This window comes from Globicephala melas, chromosome 3, assembly GCF_963455315.2.
Source record: "Globicephala melas chromosome 3, mGloMel1.2, whole genome shotgun sequence".
NCBI classification, from domain to species: Eukaryota; Metazoa; Chordata; class Mammalia; order Artiodactyla; family Delphinidae; genus Globicephala; species Globicephala melas.
This window is the reverse complement of record NC_083316.1, coordinates 160644189-160654130: the sequence shown is the minus strand read 5'-3', so window position 1 is coordinate 160654130 and position 9942 is coordinate 160644189. Positions and strand designations below refer to the sequence as shown.

Sequence of the window (9942 nt, the reverse complement as noted above, 5' to 3'; positions counted from 1 at the left end):
TTTTTTTTTTTTTTTAGTGTTTTAATGGGTTTTTTTTTAACATCTTTATTGCAGTATAATTGCTTTACAATGGTGTGTTAGTTCCTGCTTTATAACAAAGTGAATCAGTTATACATATACATATATCCCCATATCTCCTCCCTCCCACCCTCCCTATTCCACCCCTCTAGGTGGTCACAAAGCACCGAGCTGATCTCCCTGTGCTATGCGGCTGCTTCCCACTAGCTATCTATTTTACATTTGGTAGTGTATATATGTCCATGCCACTCTCTCACTTCGTCCCAGCTTACCCTTCCCCCTCCCCGTGTCCTCAAGTCCATTCTCTACGTCTGCGTCTTCATTCCTGTCCTGCCCCCAGGTTCTTCAGAACCTTTTTTTTTTTTTCATTTTTAGCTGATCCACACATCTTAACCCCAGTCCTCCCACCAGAGAAAAATCAGTTGTAATATTCATCATGCTAATTAATTAGCAAAGTGTCCAGGATTGACTGGTGATTAAAAAAAAAAAAAAAGACTGGCTTTAGATTAGAGTTTTGCAAGTGGTGGCCCTATACCTGGAATGTGTGATCCTGACTGGGGTTACGGCCCCTGCCTGGGTGTGGGCCCTACACACGACAGCATTCCCTCGGGGCTGGCTGAGACAGGGTGCTGCTGGGGTGTCAGATCCTTAGTTTCCTTATTTTGGAATAGCGATAAATTGGAAAGAGAATGTCGAATGAAATTAAAATGCACAACATGAGAGCTGTGAGTTTCAGTTTTATTTGGGGCCATACTGAGGACCATAGCCCTGGAGAGAGCTTCTCAGAGAGCTCTGAGAAACTGCTCCGAAGCAGTGTGAAGGAGGTCAGCATATATGTGATTTTGGAAAAGGGGACGTGCAATCAAGCACACATCTCAGTAGAAGGTTGCTGCTAGTCACAAAGAGCAGATGTCTCGGTTAATGATTTTAGTGCTTTTCTAAGTACGGGAAGATGCAAGAAATTTGGTTCATAAAAATTTTCTCCTGGGACTTCCCTGCTGGCAGTGGTTAAGAATCCGCCGGCCAATGCAGGGGGCACGGGTTCGAGTCCTGGCCCGGGAAGATCCCACATGCAGAGAAGCAACTAAGCCCGTGCCCCACAGCTGCCGAGCCTGCCCTCTAGAGCCCGCGAGCCGCAACTACTGAAGCCCGCACGCCTAGAGCCCGTGCTCTGCAACAAGAGAAGCCACCGCAGTGAGAAGCCCCTGCTCCCCACAGCTAGAGAAAGCCGGTGCGCAGCAACGAAGACCCAACACAACCAAAAATAAATAAATAGTCATTAAAAAAAAAAATTTCCTCCTGAAGATACCTACCTATCTGAAGACCTGTTCTGCCAGTTTTCCCAGAGCACTGAGAGCCTCATTCCTGATCTCCGCCCTGAACTCCTTTCAAGGTGTGTTGAAGGTGAGCAACTGTAGTGGCTAATGAGCCAGTCCTTGTAGAACCAGGTGATGAGGGACCTTCTTCAGGCATGAGGAGTAGCACTTCCAGTCTCAAAACTTACATCCAAATGTGTAGGAGCCTGAGGTCAGAGAGCCAGAGGACCTGAATTTTAGAGTAAATCACAGACACAGGAGCAGCACTGAAGGGTCTCCCGCTGGCCCATGATGGCACTGACTCACGCAAGAATCACCAGCGGGCCCCAGGATGCTGAGCAGGTTCCTGGGCCCGCACTGTCGCGAGCTGGCCAGAAATTGGATTCCCATGGCGGGCATGTGGGGCACCGTGGGCACCGTGGGACTGGTGTGGGCCACCGAGTGGTGGCTGATTCTGGACCAGGTGCCCTACATCAATGGCAAGTTTCAGAAGGATGATTAGGACTTCCCCGGCAGTCCAGTGGTTAAGACTCGGCACTTCCACTGCAGGGGGCACGGGTTTGATCCCCGGTTGGGGAGCTAAGATCCCACACGCAGCGTGGCCCAAAAAAAAGAAGGACAATTAATTAAACCGACACCGCCCTCCTCCCCAACGAACTCAGATCCCTCTGGTGTCTGGTGGTGCTGCCTCCTTCCATCTGCATCTGGAAAGGCCCAGGCCCTTGAGGAAATACACAGCACGAGTTAGACTTCCTATGTTGGTGGAGAAAGTTTTGGTGTGTGAAGGCACACAGCGTGAAACTTTGCTCTGAAAAAAAAAAAAAAAAAGAAGAAGAATCGCCAATGGACACCAGCATCAGCAAGAGAAAGTTTGAAGAACAAATTAGTGCTATTCTTGCTAGCCTCCCTCAACTGAAGAACTGGGGAGATGTGTACAGGCGGAACTTGAACTTGTGTTCTGGCCGACTGGGCTGGCCCCTGGTGGGGTCCAGTCTCTCCTGACAGGTATCCCTGGTGTGAGGAGACCCTGCATGTGCTGCCTTCCCTGAGCCTCAGTTTTCCCCGCTGTGAAGTGGAAACAGAAGTAGCTCTTGCCCCAGTAGGCTTGGTGGGAATCACGTGAGCACTGAGGACCCAAAGCACCGAGCATGGTGTCCATGCTCTTGGAGAGTCTGAGGTTACCTTGTCCCCGTTCGGCCGAGGGGGACACTGACACAGGAAGACAGGAGGGCGGTGGTTTGACCAAGGGCAGCCTAGCTCAGGCTGCCACAATTTCTGTGAAGGCCTGTGAGGGCCAGAGGGTAGATTTGAGGATGGACGGACCCCACCGTCTCCCTGCCTGTTCTTCACTGGGCCGCCAGGGGGCAATCTTACAACGGGAAGTGGATCCAGGCACTGGTTTCCCTTCCCTCTCAGACTCCAATTCCCTTTTTGTCCCCCTCCAGGCCCTACAAGGTGTGTCTTTGACGTCATTTCCCTCTTCACTGGCCCCCTGGCTACCCCTCCCATAAACGTGTTCCCACCCTAGGGCTTTTGCACTGGCCGTTCCCTCTGCCGGAGCACCCTCTCTTCCCTCCTATGCCCGGCGAACTGTTCTACCCCTCCCCCAAACCCCACCCCTCTCCTCTGCTCCCAGCCTGACTCACTACCGCCCCCTCCCCAGCTTTCTTCTCCCCCTAGCCGCCCCGTCCTCGCCAGCCAGCCAGCGTCCAGGGGCTGGGGGCACCTCAGGAGCCAGGGGGTTTTGGTTTCTCCTCCTGGAACCGCGTTCTCCCCTGGAATAGGGATGGGGCAACTCCAAAAAAAAAAAAAAAGGGAATTCCCTGGCCCGGGTTGGGGAACTAAGATACCGAAAGCATGGTGGCGCGGCCAGAAAAAAAAAGAGGTGATGGGGCAACCCCGCAGCTGTGGGCGTGGCTCCGGTTAATCTCGCTCTGGGCCCATCACCCACACACCCCACCCAATCGCCGCCCAGCCACCGGGGACAGGACGGGGACTGGGCTGTATGTTCCCAGGGAGGATCTACCCCTCTCTGGTCCTCAAGTTGTTTTTTTTTTTCTCTTTGGCCTCGCGGCTTGCGGGATCTTAGTTCCCCGACCAGATACTGAACCCATGCTCTTGGCAGTGAAAGCGCGGAGTCCTAACCACTGGACCGCCAGGGAGCTCCCTCTGGTCCTGGCCGATGGGGATTTTCCGGACCAAAGCGAGTCCTGGGGAGGGTTGAGAGGTGAGGAGAGCTGTGGTCTGTGTGGAGGGGAGATCTGCCATCCCACTCACCCCACGTTGGTCATTCGTCAAAGGCCCCCCGAAGCTCCTAGTTTAATTTCGCAGTGTCTCCTGGGGCAGGGTAGAATTGGGAGACCGGGCAGCACTTGTTCTCAGTCCAGCTGGACCCCACCCCTCATCTGAACCACCCCCTCCCTGGAACCTCGGTGTGTCACCGCATTCCCCTCATTTGGTCCCTCCCCATCCCTGGTTCCAGCCTGGGTCTGATACAAGAGGCTGGATTTTGTGCTTAGGCGTCTCCGTGGTGACCCAGCAAGAGTTCACCCAGAGCTCCTGCTCTTACTGACAGGGACCGTCAGAGCCATGGAGGATTTGTGTGTAGGGGAAAGGCCAGAGCCTCTGGGAAGCCGGGGGCTCTCAGGCCCAAGACTGTGGCTCAGGCTGCGGCTCCCCCTTTGGCCTCCAGGGGCCGCCCCAGCCCAAAAGACAAGGCCACCAGGTCCCTATCCTGGTTCCAGCAGGGGAATGGCTCCTACTTCCAGAATCTGCCCCTGCTACCCCAGGATGCCAAGTACACCCTCTGAGCCTCAGTTTCGCCATCTGTAAAGTAGAGCAATTATAGGAACAGCCTCACTGGGAGGGGTCAGTGAAGAGATGCAAGTAAAGCGCTTCAGCACCCAGCAGGTGCTCAATGGATGTGTGGTCCACTTGCCCAGGCCGTGGCTCAGGAAGGCGGACGGAGAAATTAGTGCTAAAGCATGGCCATGGGGCAAGCAGCACATTCTGGGGTGAGACACTCGGGTCTACTCAGGACACACTGAATGCAAAGAGCATGGGGGAAGTCTTGAGGCCCAGGAGGGGGCTGCACCCACGGAGGGGGTGTGAGGGGTGGGGTGCTCAGGCTGCAGTGACCTCCCCTCCACGTGGTCAAAGGAGCCAGCGCTTCCTGTAGGAAACTGGTCCAGTTACAGGCTCCTGGCTGCCAGGTACGACAGCTGTAAAGGAGTGAGCTTCCTATTGTCAGGGGCATGCAAGCAAGCAAATGGTCTCCAACAGCATCTGGGCCAGGGGACAAGACAAGAGGCCTAATTCTCCAAGGACACATTAGGAGGCGGGTCACAGCCTGACCACAGGAGACCGAGGGTGGCACCGCCCGGCGGCTGGATTCCCCGGTCAGAGACAGCAGGTTCCAAAAAGCTAGGGAACGAACATTCCTCAGCTCCAGGCACTGGGGCAGGCCACTCCTGTCTGGTGAGACGTAAGCTGGATCTGGCCGCGTGGACTGTGTGTTTTTCCAGTGGCTTCTTCAGCCACAGCCTAGATTCCGTCGGGTCAGCCATTTCCAAGTGTTTGTGTTCACCTGGGCCAGACGTCGGGCCTGTGGCCTTGGCCTCCCAGGAGGCCTGGAAAAGCACCACCAGCCTCCTACTCAGACATCCCTCTGCCTAGAGGCTGCTCATCAAAGCCACTCAGCAGCCAATGACAAGGGATGTGGGAGAGGGACAGTCATGCTGAGGCCCAGGGGGAGCTCGTGTGTCCCGTGAGCAGGGGCCTCCCCCACAGGCCAGGACCCAAGATGCAAAAACATGACCCTTGGCAAAGCTGACTTTTTGGAGCCCCACTGCCCTGCCTTTCGAACTTTAGGGTCCGCTTGGGACCAGGTCAGCAGACACAACTGCAAGTCAGAAGCCAGGGTTGTGTGTGAACAGCCCTGCCTCCGTGTGGGACCCTGTGAAAGGTACCTCCCTCTCTCAGCCTTGCTTTCCTCGGCTGAAAACTAGAGATGATACCTACCTTAAAAGGTTGTTGACAAGATCCAACCCAATGCCTAGCAGGTGCTCCACAAACCTGAGGACTCTTCTATGCCTCCAGATTGGGTCTGGCTCTGCCTCTCCCATCTGACTGAAAGCCCCCTGAGGGGAGAGGCTGGGTCAAGAGGAGGTAGTGAATTGCGGTTCATCTAACTGTGTCCCTCCCCTGCTCAAAATCCTCACAGACAAAAGGTAAACTCTAAAACCAGCTTTCAAGACGTTTGGACATCTGATCTTGGTTTGGCAAACTCCTATTCTCTCTTCAGAGCCCATAGCAAATGCCCTCTCCTCCAGAAAGCCTTCCTTCGGCCCTTCTCTGGTTTTTTCCAACCCCTGGCCCTCCTGCTGGCCTAAATCTGACCCCCACAGGCTGGGGTACCTGTGCCTGGCTCTGCCTCCCTCTTCAGAATGGGGCTCTGGAAAGGCCAGTCCAGGGCTGAGTCTGGGCATGATCAAGCATATCTGTACCCACAGGTCTGCAGGTAGACATCATGTGAGAGCACATGTGTGCACGTGTGTGTGTGTGTGTGTGTGTGTGTGTGTGTCGCTGTCCCCGTGCCGGGCCCCAGGAGGGGCAGCCAAGGCAAATCTCCCCAGACCACCCAAGACAGAGGCATCTTTACAAAGCAAGGAGCGTGAGCTGAGCAGGGCCCCTTTATGAGGGAGCCTGACCTGGCTTGGAGCTCATTTGTCTACCGACCCTCAGCCTGGAAGAACTGGAGGTGTGAGCAGCCGACCTCAGCCTCCTCCACCATGCCAGTAGCCTGCCTTATGACCCATCGTTAAAGCTCAGTCTCCGTCTGGGGCACAGGAGGGGCTGGGGCCCGGGGGAGGGCTGAGTCCTGAGTGGGCTCCCCCGATCGCCTTGACGGAGGCCTCGCCAGGCAGCCTTCGAGGACATACCTGAGGTTTGGCAGCCAGTCCCCAGGGCTGAGTCAGCAGGAAGGGACTCGGGACTTCCTAGGAAAAGCATCTGGGACTTCGAGGCGCCCCCAGCCCCCGGCCTCCCCAGGGCCACCGGACGGTGGGAGGTGCCACGTGCACCAGGCTGCACCCGGTGTGCTTTGAGGGACTGAACTGCGGGGGTTCATGGCAGGTCAGAATCAGTCCTGACTTGGGCGATCTGGGTGTCTGAGGGTTGAGTGTCCCCAAGTGCAGGGTGACAAAGGGCCACTGTGGGTGTTGATGCTCCACTGTACACAGGTGCTCTTGGCTGCCAGCACCCTCGCAGGACCCTGCCTGTGTGTCAGGGTTCATCCGCCCGGGCTGCTGTGAGGGTTGGCACAGTGACCAGCTAGGCTGTCACACCCAAAACAACCGGCAAATCCAGCCGTGTGCACTTTGGCGGGGGGTGGGGGGGGATGACTGCGTGTGGGGCTGCAATTAAGAGTGACGGTGTAGCTGAATGAGTGACAAGAAGGGGGCCTAGTGATGTGGGAGGGAGTGTCTGACTGGGGAGGACAGGGACAGTGAGTGACCAGGACGGTGTGACCTCAGGACTGATGATAAGGACGCTTGACTCCACGCGCCACATCCGCTGTTTGGCACGGCACCTGTGACCCTGGGTAGGGCGGTGGACGTTTCCCTGCATCCATCACCAAATGTCCGTGTCTGTTGCTCCCCTGATCCCTGGGCTCTCCTCCCTCCTGCCTGCCCAGATCCCCCACCCCAGGCCCTGGGGTCTGGCCTCAGCTCCTGCCCTGGGAGGGGTTGGACAGGACATTGGCGCTCAGCTGGACTGTTCCTTCTCTGCTGGCCTCCTGCTTCTGTTTCCACCATTAAAATGCAAGCATTCCTCCTACCTGACTGAAGCCAGTTCTCCCCGCCAGGCTGGCTCCAGTCTTTGGGGTCTGCGACTGGGTCATACCCAACTCTGAGGGCTGATGAGGGAGACAGACAGGGCTGGGGAAGTGGTGGGTAGCCATGCCAGGGACACGAGGCCCAAGTGGAGGAGCCAGCAGTGTTCAGCCAAAACAGGAGGCAGCTGGAGAGGAAGGGGCGCTGGGCTGCGGGTTTGGACCCCGAAGGTCTGCCACGTGGGAAGGGGCAGACCCAGTTCCATAAAGGAAACACTTTTCCACATGCTGAATGCTGCCCCAGGTATAGAGGAGTCTTTGTTATGAGAAACTGTGTGATCTTTCCCAGCTCCAGCACCTTCTGTGGCTCCCCATCACCCACCGGAGACTCTCCAGCTCCTTGCTTGGCAGGAGCTGGGGTGCTGGCACCGGGGCCTCCAAACCTTGTCTCCAAGCACAGCCCTGGGGCCCACCCTCAGAGACTGGGGCTGATACCCTCGGGTTTGCCAGATTCTCCCAGACCCTCCAGGCCCCTAAGTCTGGCCCCTGGGCAGGGGAAGATGTTCCCATGAAAGGCATGGGCTGAGCAAAAGTGTGAGTGAGGGCTGGAGAGGCTGGGGGTTGTCCGATGGAGAGTTCTCCAGATGGACAAGAGCCAGCGGGCCACGTAGGCTGAGCGCTGACTCCACAGGTGTGTGGCATTCAAGGCTCTGTACACCTCCCCTGTGTGTCTCCCTTCTCCATGCCCGCCTGAGGTTTCCCTCCTCAGCCTTCACATGTACCTTTCCAGCTGCCTGGTATGCCCTTCCTGCCTTGCCCACCTGGCGAACTCCTAGACATCCTTCAAGACCCACTGCCTGTGTCCTTTTCTCTGAGAAACATTGACCTTCCCTTCAGCCTATGGTGTCCCCATTTGCTGTGTGACCCTGGGCAAGTCCCTTCAGCTGTGAAATGGGGGGGGTATGTGTGTGAAAAACCACCCTCCCTAAAAGCATATTTTGAGGCCCAAGGCAATAAATATACATTAAATGCTCTCAAAGTGAGTTAGGGCTTTGGGGACAGGGAGGGCTTGTATCCAGTCACTGCTCAATGTGTGTTCATTTTTATCTTCCTCCTCTTGGATTCTGCAGGTTTAAGACTCTCTTGTTTTAAGCACTGTTCCAAGATTTTTCTCCCACTCGCAATACTAGGAATTTTAAGAACCCCTGGTTCTAAAATTATAAGTCTAAAATGCCGTGGGCGGGACCAAGGGCCTCCTTGTGCCCTGAGCTGACGCCAGCGTGGCTGGAGCTGGGGTCTCTAGGGTGGACTTTATGCCCCCCACACCCCAAGCTGGCGGGGTGTGGTCTGGCAGCCCCAGTTTTAGGGGGAGAGCAATGGATTTACCAGGAGGCGGATAGCAAACGTTCCAGGAGCGGGGGCGTGGAGACTCCTGGCTCGGAGGCTAGAATGGGGTCACAAGACAGCGTCAAGAAGCACAGGGCTGGGCTTCCCTGGTGGGGCAGTGGTTGAGAGTCCGCCTGCCGATGCAGGGGACACGGGTTCGTGCCCCGGTCCGGGAAGATCCCATATGCTGCGGAGCGGCTGCGCCCGTGAGCCATGGCCGCTGAGCCTGCGTGTCCGGAGCCTGTGCTCCGCAACGGGAGAGGCCGCAACAGTGAGAGGCTCGCGTACCGCAAAAAAAACCACAAAAAAACGAAGCACAGGGCTGTCAGCTCAGAGCCATGGCTTCCTTCTCTTGGAGCCTCAGTTTTCTCATCTGAATATTGGGGCCAAGTGCTGCGCTCTTGAAGAGCTGTTAGCAGGGATGAGGAGGCACTGGGGCTCCAGCCACCGTCCTGTGCCAAGCATTTTCTTGGGCTCTGCCCTCTGCCTGGAACAGTCTCCCTGGCCCACTTCCCTCTAGGACCCCCTGCTCACTCCTGGCCCAGCCGCAGCAGCTGGGGAGGGGGCCCCAGGATGACGCCCACCCACCCCTGCCCCACCCTAGGGAAGGAGGGCCAGCTGCCGGCCCCAAACTCAGCTGCCCCAGGCCTGGCAGTGGCCGCGGCCCCAACACTTTCTCAATGAAAGGTATTTGGCAGTGGCGTCTGACACCTCATCACACCCAGCCTGGAAGCCAGCTTCTCCTGCCAGCTGCAGGGGGAACCCCCCCAACTCCTGCTGCCCCCCCAGGACCCCGACAGGCAGGCCCAGAGTCTGCGTTGCCTTGGGCGGGGGCCTACCCCTCTGAGCTTCCCTCTCAGCTGAGGGTGTAGACACAGTAAGTCTGGATAAATGCGCATGCCCCTGGCTCCCAGGGGCCTCAAAGCATCTCCCCTCTCTTGTCCATCACAGCCTATCCAAGGAGAGGCTGGGATGCTGGCACCGGGGCCTCCAAACCTTGTCTCCAAGCACAGCCCTGGGGCCCACCCTCAGAGACTGGGGCTGATACCCTCGGGTTTGCCAGATTCTCCCAGACCCTCCAGGCCCCTAAGTCTGGCCCCTGGGCAGGGAAAGATGTTCCCATGAAAGGCATGGGCTGAGCAAAAGTGTGAGTGAGGGCTGGAGAGGCTGGGGGTTGTCCGATGGAGAGTTCTCCAGATGGACAAGAGCCAGCGGGCCACGTAGGCTGAGCACTGACTCCACAGGTGTGTCGGGGTGTGCGTGAACCTCTCTTCCCGCCAAGGCCAGGCCCTCTTCGGGCCCCCATTGTTGGCACAGACGTGACACCTCTACATGCTAGACAGGCAGATGGTAAGAGGGACTGGAGGGGCAGGGGTGGACAGGTGGGCG

General features: G+C 56.9%; 1 pseudogene; it reads left to right on the top strand.

Annotated features, from left to right (window-relative positions):
* Positions 1-1343: 1343 nt before the first annotated feature.
* LOC115865517 (cytochrome b-c1 complex subunit 10 pseudogene) lies at positions 1344-1836 on the top strand (annotated as a pseudogene).
* The last annotated feature ends 8106 nt before the right edge of the window (positions 1837-9942 follow it).